An 18,227-nucleotide genomic window follows, 5' to 3' on the forward strand; every position below is an offset into this window, starting at 1 on the left:
TACTTGGTTTGAGAAAGGATAAATTCAGCTGATGAAGGATTGATGACATTTTGGATCATGCTCCCTCTTGTTGTATGCAGAGGGCAGTATATTTTCTATGACTTTTATATTGCCAAGATATTCTAGTTGGCCTAGAAACAGCAACTTGCAAACCTCAACATTAGTATCAGGCATACAGTTGAACATCTGCTTTTAATGACCTGACTCATAGCACTGTTGTTTTGTTGTGCTTGCTGTTCTAGATGTTGAGATGACCTGAAAATAACCTAATAATAAATGCAACATTCAAGTAGTTGCTAAAGAACTCATGCAAAGCTTCAACCTCATGTCTGTGAGGTCTAAATGAAAGGTATTCAAAAAGAATTGGCCCAAGTCATAGAGTACTTAGAGCGAGGACTGCTGAAGTCCTCAATGCTGTACATTAGGGGTGTCCAGCTGGTGACCTGTGGCCCATAGCTGTTAATATGTGGCCTGCACGCTCCCACCCAGCCCCTGCTTATCCCATTGCTCCTACTTCTGTTGTGGCTAGAGGCCCTTTCTTTTGGCTTTTGCTTTCTGCCCTGCTACTGGGGCCAGGTTGGTATGGTTGGAGAGGGTCTAGGGAGTGGTCTGTGTTGCCTGCACACTGTACAAAGCTGGGAAGAGAGGAACTGGACTCCATGCATGACCAGAAGCAGAACTGGACTACCCAGGGAAGCTGCCCCTACACATGTGAAGCCCATGTAATGTGCACCCCATGGCATTGCCCAGAATTTGGACAACCCTGCTATATATAATAAAACCCCAGTTTGGACCAATACAAGTTCTAGTCATCACATTTAATTTTTATCCTAAAATAGGAAGATTACCCTTTAGAGGAGCAAAAGACTTGTCAGTTTGGTGACTATGGCATCATCTTTAAGCTAAATACTACAGTCCTATTTTGCATCAGCTTTTAGGCCTGTTTGGAGCTTGCTTAGCTGTGCTCATGCATGTTTCTTTGAAGAGGAAAGGAAATACTTTCATTTGTTTCACCTTACACCTCTTTTGACTTACCCTCTAAGGATTCCAGTAGTGTTACCAGATTTACCCGCTACTTTGGGGTGTGCTCATTCATTAGGGCTAGGGTCTTGGTAATTCTATTAATGTGCTGCTTGTGTTACTGGTGTTTCTATACAGAGCTGTATCTCTCCCCCTGCAAGCCCTCACCCCAATGGATCTATTTTGCAGGACTCAGTTCAGTGGAGCTGGGTTCCTCCAGTCCCCAAATCAGTCATACCCACAAACACACACAGATTAACATGAGATGCCTGACCTGGCTGGGTTGATCAGCATGGACAGGCTGACACCCTCATATGCCAAGAATCAGTTCATCAGAGCAACAATAACTACAGCCAGACACAAGCACACAGTTAAACAGAATACCTCTGAATCTGGCTGGGTGTCCGGATGATACCCTCATGGGCCAGCATTCAGTTCATTAGGGCACGTCTGAGCCAAACTGGGTCAATCAGCCTGTACAAGCTGATCCCCTTATGTATTTCAAACTCAGCATGTCCCAATCTTTTAGCCTCTTGATGAGCAGACCCCACAGTATTTTTGGGCTACGCAGGGATCTTTAGCTTAGGTAAAAGGAGCATTGCTGCAGAGCAAGTGGGGAAAGAGAAGTAAAGAAGGAAAAATATACCCAATTACCACTAGTTTGACTATAAAAGTTATTTGTTGCTAAGTAGATGAAATATATAATGACACTAATAGTAATAGACATGCAAAGGAAAAACAAGCACAAACAGTCACAGTATACCCTGGTTTCACTAAGTATTTGGGGAAACTTAGCTCAAACTTAACTAATACAGTTCAAGTTCAGAAATCTATGCTTAGAGAGAGAGAAGAGAAAAGAGAGAGAGCGAGCTGGGATCTCACCAGTCCAAGGCACTCGGGTTGCAAAGCTGACAGGTCAAAGTTCTCAGCATGATCCTTGAAGGGAGATGATCTACCTCCTTCAGCCTTTCCAGAAGAAAGCGGGTAGTGTCAGCACACACCACTGCTGCTTCTTCTACAGATACCCCCAGTTCAGCTTCTTTCAAGCATTCTCAATAGTGTGAACCAAATTGTCTTTTCTATTGACAAGGGGTTATCTGGTTGGAACATCTCAGGAAATTGATTGATACTCAGGAAACACATACTTAGGAGCCAGCTTGACATTCCTATGGATAGCAGATATACTGATGGGACATCTCCTGGTGTCTTCAGAAACAATAGATTGCAGCATCAGGGTTCTGGATTTTTACTTGCTGTGAACAAGCCTCAGCTTAGCATGACTTTTCCAGATCTTACTATAGGCTTTTAACAGACTTAAGGCAATTATAGGAGTGTTCATAACCTGTTGTGGAGAGGACTTCCACCAGTCATCTCGGGAAAAGTATGACAACATTTGTGGTCAGGGCTCCAACGGGCTGGATGCTGCGATGAACCCTGTACCATTGTTCAAATGTTATCCATACCCCACTGACTTGGTCTATTCATTCCCTAACCCGGCAACCGAGTTTTAGCCAATCAAGTTTAAATAGGCCTCCCATAGTGGGACCGGGGAATGTACGGCCCAAGATGCCTAGTAAACTTACTTCTGCTTAGAGGTGGGGGGTGGGGGGGAGGAAAAGTTCTATGTAAATCCAGATTAGAACTTGTCTGGTAAATGCTGAGCTGGGTGTGAGGGCTGATCAGCATTTGGAGCACAGATTCCCCATCATGCAGTGCTCCCCTGCTTCGCTGATCCCAGAATTCACTGCAGTCTCTGCTTCAGGCTTTCTGTTCTCCATCTCTCATGTAAATGAATGGTCATCTGATCTCATCTCAGATGTAAATGAGACCTAGGGCAGTTGTTTCACTTTTGTCACCCTTATCTGGTGGATTTAAGGTGCGTCTCTCACTGCATCTTAATCAGTTTCTGTTTAGGTCTGGGAGGGGAAGGAATTCTTTGTGAGTCAGACAGTCTGTGTCCTGTGTCAGGGTTCCCGAAGAACATGGAGCTGACAGGTAACAGAAGGTCAGGTTTGAATTCCAGAATACTAATTATTTCACATAACAGTATGTCAACATGAACTGGAGGAAACAGCTTTTTCTGGATTTCCTCCTCTAAATGCTGTGGGTCAAAGTCAAATAGTCTGATTTGGTAGGTAGAAAGGAAGCATGATCCAGGCTTTCTTGAATTTAAAGATTCTTCCTCTTTTTTTCTGTAATTTTTTTGTTTCTAACTACAGTGATGTGTGTGAGTTCCAGGATGAAGATACTTTTTTCTTATTTGGTTGGCTTAGTAGTAGCTGTTTTGGATTTTCCCTGATTAGACAAATAGAGGGCTGGGTAATATTAAACTGGAGATTGAAGATATTCATCTGGGGAGTCACACCGCAGGACTAGAGGTCACCTCTCAGAGAACTGGAACATGTATCCTTAATTATTTTCTTCCTGTGATGGGGACTTCCCAGACTCTATAAGGGAAGGAGAATCATGAGAGAGAGCTCTTGGATAGGAATGAACAAAACTTGACATTGGTCTGAGGCCTGAAAGACCAAAAATTGGGCTCCAAAGTTTGTAAATCTTATGGAGAGTAGGACACATGAATTAAGCTAGATAATTCTGCTCCAGTAGACCATGTAAATGGAATATGAGCTGTATAAAGAGGGAGGAGGCAGATCCAGTGAGGGTGCAGTTGCATCTTCCTTTGATTCCTGGTCCACCCAAGGCTTAAAACAAACAGCTTGACAGTAGCAGCAGTACTGTTATTCAGGGAGTAATGAGGAAGTCACTTGACTTCATGACTGATTATAATCTATTCGATTCCTTGAAACTTTTCATTTTGTGGATGTTAATGACCTTTCTTTTTAAATTGTCTTGAAGTTCAACAAATAAAACTAGGCTTTCTTCTTCAGTTCTGCTGTTTGTTGACTGCTCCTGGTAATGTAGCTCCTATTTCACAGCCCTGCAGACTGTTTTTAACTCTAACTAAAAACATTAACTCAGGTGTGAAAATAACTTTCAGAGAAGTGTTGGAGCCACTGTCAGGATGCTCAGAAAGGCTAGATTTTGTTTTATGAAGCTGCAAAAGAGATGTCAATTTAATTGTAATGTCTGAAAAAACATAAAAATGCCAGGGTTTATGAGGAGTCTTTTGCTATCAGTGAATGAAGCTCACTAGAAGAGTCTCCACAAAGTTGTATTTTCCAGATACAGGTCTGGAGGCTGAGAAATGATACTGTCACTAACTGCTGACTTTGGCTTGAGGCTAGCTGAAATGTGAAATATTGATGAGACTTGTAGAGTGCAGTGGCTGGTGATGGTTAGAAAATGTGGAACCAACAACTGGGCTCTGCTTTAGACTCCAGCTGGAAGAAGATGAACCATCATACTTTCTGTTGTACTGGGGCAGATGGGCATCTTTTTGCCACCTGTGACTGAAAGAGTCAGTACTGCCACAAGTGACAGCTGCTATACTCAAAATGCCTGCAACAGGGGCTATCTATCCTCTGGTACTGCCTCTCTGCAAGAGTGAGGTCTTCAGGGAGAGAGAGCAGCCTTTAAGCAGCTGGAAGCATAACAAATTCCCTTTCAAGCAAAACTGGAAGGGACCTGTACAGCTGAGGAAACTTCTGACTTCCTTCTTCATTTTCCAGACCTTATTTGAGACCCAATATAGGATAGGGGCAGCTACACACTGTGGGGCAAGGCATTGTGAACTGCCTGAAACTTCCATTAAAATGTCTTTAGAAAAGAGGGGAAAGCACAAGGTAAAGGGGAAAAAAACGCAAAAGAACAGAAATATAAAGGCTTTTCTATCCTACAGAACCTTCTATCCAAGCTGCCAGTAGAGAGACAGAGAGCAGATCTACACATGCATATGAATGTGACACAGTAAACTCCAGCACAGTTCATGCCAGAGTTTATTGCTCCTGGGCTCAGCATTTACACACATGCCCAGGACCGCAGCATTTTGAGCCAAGGCAACACAGTCCTGGCTGGCAGCCCAGGGCTGCTCTGACCTGACTCAAGATGCTGCAGAGGAGCTGGCTGGGGCACAAAGGTGCTTCAGTGTGAGGCTAGCCGGCAGGAGGCTCTAGCACTGAAGCAACTGTGTGCACCAGCCAGCCCCATCAACATCTACACGTCTGTTGTGGCAGAGTAAATAACTCTGCCATAGGATAGTACTTGTATCTGGAAGTACTAACCTGCAGTGAACTTAATTAGTTTACTACAGCCTAATAGCTCTGCACATGCAGACTGGTGACACTTTACTATGGAGCTAGTTAAGCAACTTTGCAGTAAGTGTTTTACGTAGATGCACCCAGAGAAGAAGCCAGAGGAAAAACTTCCTTCCTACAACTGATAGGCCTGGTCCTGCCTCTGGAGCTGCAGAGCAGAGGAAAAGTCAATCATGCAAGCTTGGATAAAGAAGAGATATGATGCATGAAAGACTGAAGAAGGAATTCACTGAAACAGTTTTATTGCTCTGCTATGGGAGAGAGGTGTTCATTAAGATCCTGCTTTTTGCAGAAGCAGCAAGAGTTTGAGAGGGGTCAGAAATTAAGTGGCAGTACTTTGAGATAGAAGGAGTAAGCTCTTAATCAGCAAAATCTTCTGGCTCTTCTGATTTCCCATTACTTCTTATTTATTATCGCTCTTAAGAGAGCAATCCTGCCTTTTCCTGTGTTACTACTCTCATTGTCAAAAGGCTTTTACTCTATATTTATTAGCTCTTTGGAAAAGAAATGGTGCTTTCATTTTGCAGAAAACAATGAAAAAGGAGCTTTGTCATTTTTTAACAAAATTTGTCATTTGTCGGTGTACCCCTAATTGCTGTAGGTCCCACTTATTGGAGGCTAAAACATTTAATGCACTTTGTTTTGTTGGCAGGTAAAAAGTTTAATGCAGACTATTTCTGTCTCTAAGATAATAGAGTCATTCCCTTGCCTCTGACCCAAACCTATGTGATTTATTGTCTACAGACACTTCAGCAGTGTTTAGTACTTTGCCAACATGGAACAATTGTATTTTGAGGGGAGCGATTAACTGATTTGTTAAAGTTTCTTTCCCCTATTTACTTACATCAAAAATCATGATTTATGGTAAGGAATCACAAACAATTGTGCTTCCATCTACAACACATTAAAGGAACAAAGGACATGAGTGGAACAGAGTCGTTGTATTACAATTTAGCTACTATTACCACTCAGGGTATTTACATCCTGGCCCAAGCCCATGTGTGGTCAGGCAGAGAAACACAACTCGGGCTCTTCACACTGCATCATAATTTATCACATATGCAGCTCTTAAAAAATGACTGAATTGGGTAACAATTATGATGCCATATTTGATAATGTGCAATGCAATTTGAGTGAGCAAAGCAGGCATTGCTTTTTGCAAGTACACCCCTATATATAAAAGTCTAACATCCACAGCATCAAACACTCAGGTGCAAAATTTTAGTAGCAAATTCTTAAGCATGTTTAAATAGAGATTGGAGTCTTGGAATAACTAATTTATCCAAGCAGGGTTCAACAGCTTTCTGTGTGGATGTCTGCTACCTATCCAAGTACATGATCAGAGAGAATAAAGAATTTTGAGTGGGCAAAGTTAACAACAGCTGTGCAAATAGTACCGGCAAGAAGGTGGCATCTGAAAATGCCAGATAACAGACTCACCAAACAAGCTGTGTTCTGGCAAAAAGAAGAGAAATCTACCTAGACAGACCTTTCACAGAACATTAATTTTATGTGTTAGCAATCTGAGCAAATGAAAGGAACTGGCTCGGAAAGGCTTAGTTATAGAAAACTGAGCTAGCCAATTTTTTTAAACTATATCAGTGCATATAAAATTCATGAGTTGTTTTTCATAAAAAACATAAATTATATATGAATGCACTGCTTGTAAAATAACCTCTATTTACATTGCATAGGTTGACACGAGCTAAAATCCGATTCTAATATGTACTGTATTAATGTACATATGTGTCTGTGTGTAGGCAGAAACATATAAAGAAATGTGAAACAGATGTGGAGTGGAAGTTCATGGCAGGATAACAGCAGGCAGACCGTGAGGTCATGAATGAAAGGGGAAAAAAAAAAGAATCAAGACGTCTGCATGCACCATATCCTACTTTACCCGCTGTTTCATTCCTGGCACGCATGTCTGTTCCCAGGGTTTGAAGGGTCACATTCCCAGGTTTCCTAGTCCTAGCCTAAATGGCATGTCCTAAGAGCTACTTTGAAGTGCATTGTGGAACATTCTCTCATGACCTTAAGTAATTATCCCCAGACATCACATGTACTTGTGTCTCTCCCACTTTGCCTTTTGTTTATACTGGCATTTCTTGAGAAGGTAAGATAGTGATGGGGTTACTAACAGTGGCCTAAGAATTTCTACATGAGGAAGCAGATTTTCAAGTTGCTGTGTGAAGCTTGTCCCAATGTTTTGATACCAGGGAAGTCATATCAGCTGTGAAATGGTGCAACCATTTGGAAATTGCCTACCCCAGACTGCTACATCTGTGGGATTCACTGAGGTGAGTTCCTAATGGTGGATTTATTGATATAATTCTAAAAGTTGTTTCATCTTGGTAGTGGGAATAACCCTGAAAGAACAGCTAGCTTTCAGAGAATGGGATCCCAAGACTACACTGAAGCCACTGAAGTTCCTTCCAGCAAATCTAGTATCTGGGAAGGGATCTCATGCGGTCATCTAGTCTAGTCCCCTCATTAAACTATTCCAGCCAAATGTCTATCTAACCTGCATTTAAAAATTTCCTGGAATCACTTCTGCAGCAGGTTAGATAGGCTGGGATGATCCTGCTTTGAGGAAAGGGCTGAACTAGACAGGCTCATCTCTTCCAGCACTACTTTGCTATGATCCTGTGGTCCATGTTTCCCACCAGAAGGAGCCATAGGCTTTAACTGCAACTATTCTCCGACTCTGCATAGTTTGGTATCCCACAAGGACAGATTCATTAATGACAACATGTTCCCATGTTGTGGGAAAGGCATGTAACACAGATAATTGTCTGGAATTTACATGTTTAAACAACCTAGGACCTTATGCCCTATTAATGACATTGGTATTAACTGGGTAGTGGTATTTACTGTCATTTTGAGCAACCCCATTTATCCTCTCCCATCACAAATCATTAAACTGTGCTCTGACAACAAAGCAGCGGAAAGTATTCAGTTGCATGTTTAGCAGTTACAGGAGGTTGGTGGGGCACGCATTTGGCAGACTGAAGGCAATGCATCTGGGGCCTTTGTGGCAAATGATTGTGGCCAACTATGTCCTACCCATTAACCCCAAGGTGAAAGGCAAGTATTATTAACACTGAATGGATCTAGTTAACACAACCAGAAGTACTCCCATCAACACTAGCACCAGCTCAAGAGAGACAAGATGTAAGAAAAGCCAAATGTATCACATCCGGCTACACAAGAGAATGTTTATGGATAACTGGGAGTTCATATGCTGCTGCTTTCTTGGTTACATTTCCCTAATGCAAAAGGAGCCTACATATATACGTATATTTTTTCAAGTACAGGCAGTCCTCCGACTTACGACACAATTGGTTCCTGAAAACCGTGTCTTAAGTCCAACATTGTAACTCAGAACCAATTTTCTCATAAGAAACAATGTTATAAATGCAGGATTGTTCCTGAACCAAGGCCCAATACCCTATTTTCACTAAAAATACCGCATGATTTTGTACTTGATCAATTATAGATGAGTAATATAGCTACATTAATGTATTTATATTCTAAATAGCAATCATACCGATTTGGAAGGACTTCCTTGAGATGACTTTGCTGGATTTTTTGAAAGGTTCTTGGCTGGAGTCTTCTCAGGAGTCTTGGCTGCAGGTTTTTCTGGAGTCTTGTCTGCTTTCTTAAAGAAAGTATCCAAGGAAGTTTGGACAGATGTTCTGCAGGGAGATAAGCAACGTAGCGAACTTGTGACATCGCATCGGATCAAGCGTTGTAAAGTCGAAACTGACATCATATAGTTGAAACAGGCTGTCAATTTATAAATGTTGTAAGTGCAAAATGTTGTAACTCAAAACACTGTAAGTCAAGGACTGCCTGTATGTTCTCAAGATGGGGGCCTGAATAAATGAAATGACTCAATCTTTTCAGAGGAAAATTGCACTTTGTAAATTTGTCTTGCATTTAGTAAACACTTTTATCTTAAGTTAAATGCCCACTGTTAGTAATCAATTTTCTTTTTTTTAAAAAATCTGTTCATGGAGTCTGAATGATATGGCCCCATGTAATTTTTTACCAATCAGTTACCAAAAGACTTAGGTTTTCTGGTACCGTAACAAAATCTGTAAGGACAAATAAAAAGTAAGAAAACAACTTAGCCGCTACAAAACAAAACATTTCAACCGGACCATCTGCCTGCTTTCAATTTCAAACTGTTGCGTTTTTTTTAAGTTCAGTATGGTAAAAAACTCATGTCATGCAAAACCTGTAACTCCAATCTAAGTAAACTAAGTACCTGCAAAGAAAACAGAAATATCCTTACTTAAGTAAAATCTAGAATTCCCAATGCATAAAAAATTGCAGCTTGCACCTTACAGGAGTGGAAAAACATCAGGAGGAATGGTAATAAACTGCAGAATTAACCCATAGGTCATCAGCAGCCAGGGATTGCACCCCTAAATCCTCCCCACCAAAGGGGATATCTAAGAGCACAGGACAAGAATCAAACCTTCCACTGAAAACTTTGGCAATGAATTTTCAAAGATGGCTTTCTGCCTGAATTTATTCCATACAAACTAAATTGTTTCTTCATGCATGTGTTGAGCCTCAGTGCCTTTTTGTCTTCAATGTGAAGCATTACAAGTATGAAGTAAATAAAGCTCCCAGTTTTTTCCACTGATGTAACATATTCTTGTGTTTAATCCAAGTTTCTTCTAAAACCATTATAATACTTTTTCAAACACAATGACCATGTAGTACCCAGTCATAACTGCTTTCAGATGGATCAAGTGTCTTGAAAAAAGAGAGAAACAAATAAGAGACAAATAAAAAAAAAAATGTTAAAATCATATATCTAAAGTGAATTACAATATAGATAATGTTAATGAACACTTGGAAGCTTCACTCTTAAACTTCTTATACCAGTTAGGTTTAATGTCTTAAATATAATAATAGGGTTGATTCAAAGTGGAATTCTACCTTGAGAGGTATGTAAAATAGCATTGTAGAGTCATATCCTCATTGCCAATTTTCCCATGTCTAATGTTCACAATTTACAGCTAATTTGAAATTGCCAGCCCTGCAAACTCAGTGGGGATGTGAATGTCAAGCTGAATCCTACATTTGGTATCACCACTTACTAGCAAATAATAATAACTCCTACCACCAGATTCTGTATACTGCTTTTATACAACTCCGTAAAGAGGATAATCATTATTATGCTACTTTTACAGATGGGAAAACTGATTGGAGATGTGGAATGACGTGCCAATGTCACCCAACAAGCCAAGGGCTGAGGCAGGAATAAAGCCCAGGTCTTCCAAGTCTTGGTCCAATCCTTGATTCACTTCCCCTACCTAGAGATTCTGCAACCTGTTGATGTACTAGCCTGAATCCAGCTCACTTCTCTTACTGCTAAATCAAAGCAATGGAAGGGCTCTACTCCTTTAATAAAGGGATTCACCTGCAAAAGCACCTTTCTTGCTGCTCCTTCATTACTACCTACCCTTTCCAGCCTTGTTTGGCATCTTCCTTCCCTCCCCTCTGAAAAAGAACAGGTTGCTCAGCAGTCACCCACCCTGTTCATTCCTTCCACTCCTTAACAGATCACTGTCTCCGCCCTACTCCCCACACTGAAATTCCTATTTCACCCAAATATCCCAGCTCTTCTTACCCCATTCCTATCCCACCAGGCCACAGGCTCTTATCTTCTTCTTCTGCTTCCTCTTTACCTTCCCTATAAATGTAAATAGCATCACATAGCTACCAGCCAGGTCATGTGAGTGTGCAGTGGCATCTGCCAGATCAGAAAATAAGAGAACTAAAACTGTAACAAAAAACAACAGAACCCCCTACACTTGTTAGTAATGTATGAATAATGAAGCTCATGTTGAACAGAACTTAAGCCCACAAGTGGCGTGAGCAGCCTGTAGAGCTATAGTTTAAGACCCTTCTGTTGGCCTTACTACAGTGTTTTCCTTCTTGAGCTCTCACTCAACATGTTGTGACACGCTAGCTAACAATTCATGTAGTTAGACTGAAACAAAAACCTGTTGTTGTTTTTTCCTAAAACATATACTGAGAACCGGTATCTCACAGTTTAAGTTTTGCTGAGCAGACATATGGTGGTAACCACATTGCTGTGAGAACAGCCTGCAGAAAAAACATCTCTTTCCATGATGACCATACTGGAATATACATGATTATTTTGCAGTCTCTTGGTAACTTTCCCACAAGCTAGTTAAGATGTTAGAAAGAATGCTGCTGTTTTTAAAATATATTTTTTATTTGTACCAAATCTTAATACTAAAATCATAGATGTGACATGAGATTATATCTGCTTCACTAAGAAGGGGATGAAATTGTTTGGGAGATTCTGTTTTTGGCAAAAATGCAGATAAGAAACATTAAAATGTACTCATGGATGTTGATTTCTCACTTAGAAAATTATCAAATATTTCACAATTTTTATAAAATTTTGTAAAAAATATGTAATGTAAAATGAAACATTTGATTGGTCAGTGTGAAATGAGACTTCTTTTCAAAATTTCCTTGAATGTTAATCTTAAAAAAAAAAAAAAAGGGAAAGAAAAGAAAAAAGCTTAAAATTAGTGGAACCTTTCAATTGACCAGAAACAACATTTTTAATTCACCAAAATTTCTCTTTTCCTCTGAACCAGAGGAAATTAAAAAAAATGCCAAGGAACAGGATTTTTTTTTCAGCCCAGCTCTGTTAATCTATATATCTTTTGTATTTCTTTTCCCAGGCTATTTAAAGAGTCTTTCATTTTTTCTGTTTTTCCTGCATCATTCCTAAAAATCCAGACGTAAGCAGGATTTGCAGCACTCAAAAAGAAAAAGAAAAAAAGTCCAATCTTATAGCTAATCTATACACAGACAAAAAAAGCCCATACCAAGTTAATACAGCAGATCGATGTAGCCCAATATCTTGCATCTCAAAGTGGCAGAGAGCAGATGCTATGGGAGACAATATTTATGCAGGGTCTAACCAGCCTGATCTGTCCCCCACCCCTCTTCTCCAATAGCTTCCAACATTTACAGACTTAAAGGGTACATCTACACAAGACCCTTACTGTGTGATAGCCTAATAACACTGTGCAGTAGCGTGCCAGTTAAAAACATGTTAATAAGCTACTGTGCAGTGTTATTAGGCTACTGCACTGTAACCATCACAAAAAAACATGTCAGTGCTACTGCACAGCAATTGTAGTTACTGAACATTTAGTTAGTACTTCATTAAAGAAGTACTATACTAAATTCACAGTAACTACTGTGTATTAATGAATGTGTTGATGCACCCAAAGAGTCCAAATTTGATGGTGGCTACCTGTAACAAGTGGGTGTCCCGGGGCCAATCTCTATATAGGCCTGCCCACTTGTTTCCTGGCTAGCCACCTGCCCGTCTCTCCTGCCACACCTTAATGTTCTGATTATTTGATATTAATCAGGTGGGAAGCTGCCCATTGCCTGCCCTGATGACAAGGGCCTCTGTACACACTCCAACCTCTCATTCATGTGTCCCATGCCTCACAGATGTTTCTGGGCCTAACACCAGACCTCATCATGATTATGGCCTAACACCCAGCCTCATCAAAATCTCTACATATACTGGGCTCCTTGCCCCATCTCTGGGCCTGCAAGCCCCATCCTCTGTCTCCAGGCCCCATCCATGGGCCACAAGACTCTCCTGGCTCTAAGCCCCGTCCTCAGGCTCCAAGCTCTGTCCCTGGGCTACAAGCCTACCCCGTCCTTGGGCCCCAAGCTCCTCACAATAGGACTAAGGCTCCAAGGGGAACAGGGCTTGGAGCCCTATACCCGGCTCCATAATGCTTCCAGGCCCTCTTGCAAGACTGGACACTTCCACAGGTCCCTCCACCAAGCTGGGCCCTGCCTTAGAGCTTGCAGTGAGCCTGGGCTTCCCCTGTCTAGCTAGAACCCACCAGGGATGTGGGGCCTGGGGTTTAAAGGCACCCATACCTTCTCCTTACTGGGAAAGTAACTTGCCTAGCATTTTTGGGGAGCTACCCCACCACAAGTAGCTCCACCAGACCACCCTTCTCTGGCAGGGTGCAGTTCCAGGTCATGCCCTGGACCATGGGTCCTCTTCCTTCCCCATAGCCCCAACCCTTACCTCTGAATGGTGCTGAGCAGCAGCTCAGCCAGTGTTGACCCTCCAGCTCTTGGCAGCAGACTGCTGCCCTGAAGCTCAGGGACCCAGCCCTTATATACTCCAGTTGGGCCCTGTTTCCAATCAGGCATCAGTGCCTGCTTGGGATTACAGCCAGCTCTAGGTGTCCTGGTTGCTACCTATGCCCCTGTAGGTAACAGAGCATCTTGTGCTCTGTTACACTGCCCTATCATGCTTAATATACTGCTGGACTTATCCTACATGAATAGGTCTAATCCTCTCTTTTGAACCTGATTATATTGTCATTCTTTCCAACATCTTGTGGCAAGGAGTTCTACAAGTTAATTACAGCGTATATGAAGAAGAATTTCCTTTTGTTTGTTTCAGACCTGCCTGCTTCCTCATAATTTAATTACGTGCCCCCTGTTTCTGATACTGAGAGACATGGAAAATAGTAAATTCCTATTTGCTTTCTCTACAAGATTATTTTATAGACTTCAGTTGTATCCTTGAAAGGTGCTAACCTATTTAGTCTCTCCTGGTACAAAAACCACTCCATCCTTTATTGCCCTTCTCTGTGTCTTTCCCAGTTCAACCATATCCTTTTGCAGGTGGGGGGGACCAAAACTCTAAGCATTATTGCAGGTATGCATACACCATGCAATTATACAGTGGCATGGTAACATTTTCTGTTGCTTTCAACCCCTTCTTTGTAATTCCTAACAATCTATTTGCTCCTTTGGGTGTTACTGAACATTGAGCTGATTTTTTCAGACAACTGGCCATGATAACTTCAAGATTTCTTTCCTGAGCAGTAACAGCTTAAGTACAGTCCATCATTCCATATGTGCATTGTGGGTTAGCCTTTCCCACTTGCATCACTTTGCAATCACCAGCATTACACTTCAGGTTCCATTTTGTTGATTATTCAGTCAATTATATGAACTCCTTCTCCAGCTGACTTGATTTTTTGGCAACCTGAATAATTTGGTGTCATCTGCAAACCTGGCTGCTTCAGTGCTCAACTGCCCCTTTTCAAATAATTTATCATTTAAATAACATTAAACAACATAGGCCTCAGCATAGACCACTAGGGGACCTGCTGCATGCCTTCCTCATTTATGATATGACCATTTATACTTACTTTGTTTCTCATTCTTTACCCAGTTACTGATTCATATGTGGAGCTTGGCTCTAGTGATATGACAGCCTAATTTCATGAAGAACCTGTGGCCAAAAGTTTTTTTTTGTTAAGTACTTATGTTCCTTCTTTATGGATATCAAACTGAGGCATGGAGACTAAGGGTGAAATCCTGACCCTCCAGAAATCCGTGGGAGCTTTACCATTGACTTCAGACGGGTCAAGATTAAACTTGTTGAAGGTCGTTGTGACCAAGTAAGGAATTGATTAGGATCTTCAGCAAGCACCCTGTCCCTGACAATCCTTCCCCTCACAGATGATCCAATTTATTCTGTGCAGGCAACCCAATACAGTCAGTTGTAAGAAAGCTTCTATTCATGCAAAAGCAAATCACATCTTAAGTACCAGCAAACTGTAGATAGTGTGGCATATATTCAGCTATGCCTTTTTTTTTCCTTTTGAACACTGCAACTTTAGATTCCTAAAAATTCTAGATAGTTTACATCCAGTAGGAAGAGTTGCTGCAGAGAAGTCAAATCCCCAGACTACTTCACAGTGCTTTTCACTTTTGTTCTTTCTTGAACTTGTTTACATTAATGCAAGTGATTACAGGACAAAAGCACATGTTTTGCTCCTTGCGTCTGGAACCATCAAAAAATGTATATGCTTAAGAAATATCTAGCTTTAGACTCATAAACAATTCAGCATAGAGTTACAGATAAAATATGTAATGAAGCAAGATCATATAAGTTAATTCTATCAGATGGTTAAGAAAACTATGTAAGGCATTAGAAACCGCACCACAAATGAATATTTAGACTAGTAGCTTTGCAATAAGATGTACTTAAAAATAAGATCAAATGATGCCAGTTCAAGTTAGCAAAACAAGCTTTGAAATAAATGCTTGCACACGAAAAAATCATGAGTTAAAGTCAGACTTCAATAGCAAAATACCATTGTGCAGGCAGTTCTACATGTGCATTTACTGCACTGCACAGTAAGTGATTTCTAGGCTGGCATCTACATGTGCAGCCATTAAAGTGCAGTAACACTGTGTGTGGACTGTCTTGGGTCTAAAGCTAGTCCCGAGTCAGTCCACACACAGAGTATTACTGCTCAGTAAGGTGTCTACCCACGCATTACTGCAACTAATTGGGCATAAATTTGATACATGCATGATGCAGGTGTCATATTTACACCCAAGTCAGCGTAAGTTGCCATAGTTACTGCACAATATGGGTATGCACATGTAGATGCGTACTTGTACTGCATAGTAATTTTTGGTTACTGTGCAATAACCTAAATTACGGCACAATAAATGTGTATGTATAGACATGCCCTGTATCACAAAAAAAATCCCTTTTAAATAATATAATTATAAATAGGCCAAGAGATATATGTAAAATGAAGCATCACTACTAATACTGTAAGGCAAAAGCACACAGAGAAAAGCAGCAGCTTAAGACAATATGACTGGTTGAACCACAAGTTGAAAGTGAAATTTCACTCATTTTTCTCAGGGTTGTTGGAGCTTGCAGAGATAAAGTAACAGAGATTATCCCACTAAATTCTATGCAAAAGTTGAAACTAAGTTTCTGGACGTGAGAAGGGCCTTTTGTTGGTTTGATTTACTGTCTTGACTGAGTTAATTTCTTTCATATACATGACTTCTGTAATGATTCTGGATAGCCACACAATTAATCATTGTGCTTAACGCTTTCACACAGGCTTGGCGTAGTGGTTTAAATATAAAGGGAATAAAAGTGAAGGATTATAAATACACAGTTTCAGGGGGAAAAAAGTTGCTGAATGTACAGAAGATAAGGCACATTCCACTATAGGAGCTCACTGCTAAGAAAAGGTAATTATGCCAAAGTGACATTGTATTATTATTCAGAATAGCATTAACAATGTAAAATGATTCATTTCTATGAATTCAAACAAATATCTCTCATCCTTCCAGAATTACTCATTGTTTCTAAAGATATTGGATGCTGGAGAACTCAGGCCTATTGAACATAGCTTGGTAAACATCATTCAGCTCCTTCAAGGTCTCTCTTACCTGCAGTAGGTACTACACCTGCGAATTAGCACAGACTGCGAATAAAAATGACTTCCCTGTGTAAGGCCACCAAAAAAGTACTTTATAAGCACCTGACTCTACAAGTAATGAAACTTTAGCTATATATATATAATAATTCTCCTTATCTCCTGCCAGCTGGGTTATCTTTTGTTTCCCAGCACATTTTGAGGGGAACACTTTGTGTAATAATTATTTCAATATTGTTTTTCCCAAAATGCTTCCATGGAAAATGGGTTATACTGAGATTCATTTCTGCAGTGGGAGTCTAATTCATTAAAATTAGAAAAAACTATTTAAGTCAGGGCTCGCCAGCTTCTAAGCAGCTGGGACCAGCACACCCCATTGACCACACCAGCAGAGGGCTCATGCCTCATGGATGCCTCCCCAACACCTTGCACCTGTACCCCTCCCCGCCCCTGATTCACCCACATGAGCAACCCCTTCCACCGCTGCAAAGACCATGCATGGATGGTGCCTCCACTGCTGCAGCACACACTTGTCTGGCTGCCTCCACTACCTCTTCATGCTGAGCTCCTTGTGCTATGGCATGCCAATGCCATGCCAGGCTTCACTGCCCCGGGGCATGCACAGAATGCAGAAGCTGTTGCAGCCAGAGCGACAGGGGAAGTGGCAGCTATGTGATAACCCAGTGGCTAAAATTTAGCTCCACTTGAACAGCCTGATTTAAAACAATAGATTTAAATAGATTTACCATATTCCAGATCATGGTACAGTTACGTTGCAAGTGAAAGCAAATGCTGCACCCTTAGAATTCTTTCTGCTCCACTAAGGCATGTGAAAGGCCGCTCTGATAAATGATCCAGGCCAAGGATTGAACAGCATAACCCATGACGAACCTGTGATTCCAGGTTTATTGCAACTCTACGATTCCACAATTAACCAGGTGCTTCTGGTTAATTGTGGAATTATTAACCAAAGAAAAACCACGCTCTCTTCTTTGGAGTAGAAAATACTGCTATGCTGTAAAGATGCTATATCAGTGTTTCTCAACCACGGTGCCACAGCAAGGTGCCTGAGACCCTTTTAAGGGTGGTGCAGGATGCCATGTAATAAGGAATATGCAAATACCTACATGATTCACCAGATAAACCCAGAAGTTTTAAATAGGAATGCACAGTGTTGAAAATATTCTGACTGGTTGTAGTCTCTGAGGTCTTTGCAACAGAAGAATGGCTCTGTTGTTTGTCTGTAGCCAAAAAGAGAGTGAAAGCTAAGAGCTAGGATTTCCTGAAGGGTGCCTTGAGTCTAAATAGACTGAGAAACATTGTTCTATATGTTCTGAATACCTTCGGGAATTCCTCTTAGGGACAAAGGGGGAGAGGGATGTGCTTGTAACATGCATAGTTATTGTTGTTCTTTCTATGCTGTACACATTGAGATGTAAGATAAGGAGAGGAAAAATTCAAGTTGGAAAAGTCTCCTCTCCTGTTGAAACTTCTCAGTATGGGGCTTTTTTGGTATTATTTTGCTTTCTGTAACCAAAACAAAATGTGACCTAAGCTGAAAGTATTTGTGCATTATAATAAACACAAGCAAGGAACACAAGAACAGCCAAACTGTACCAAATCAGAAGTCAACCCTGTCCTGAATCCTCTCTCTGATGTTTGCTAATACTACGAGCAT

The sequence above is a fragment of the Crocodylus siamensis genome, chromosome 2, assembly GCF_052110815.1.
Source record: "Crocodylus siamensis isolate JL-2025a chromosome 2, ASM5211081v1, whole genome shotgun sequence".
In the NCBI taxonomy this organism is placed as follows: Eukaryota; Metazoa; Chordata; order Crocodylia; family Crocodylidae; genus Crocodylus; species Crocodylus siamensis.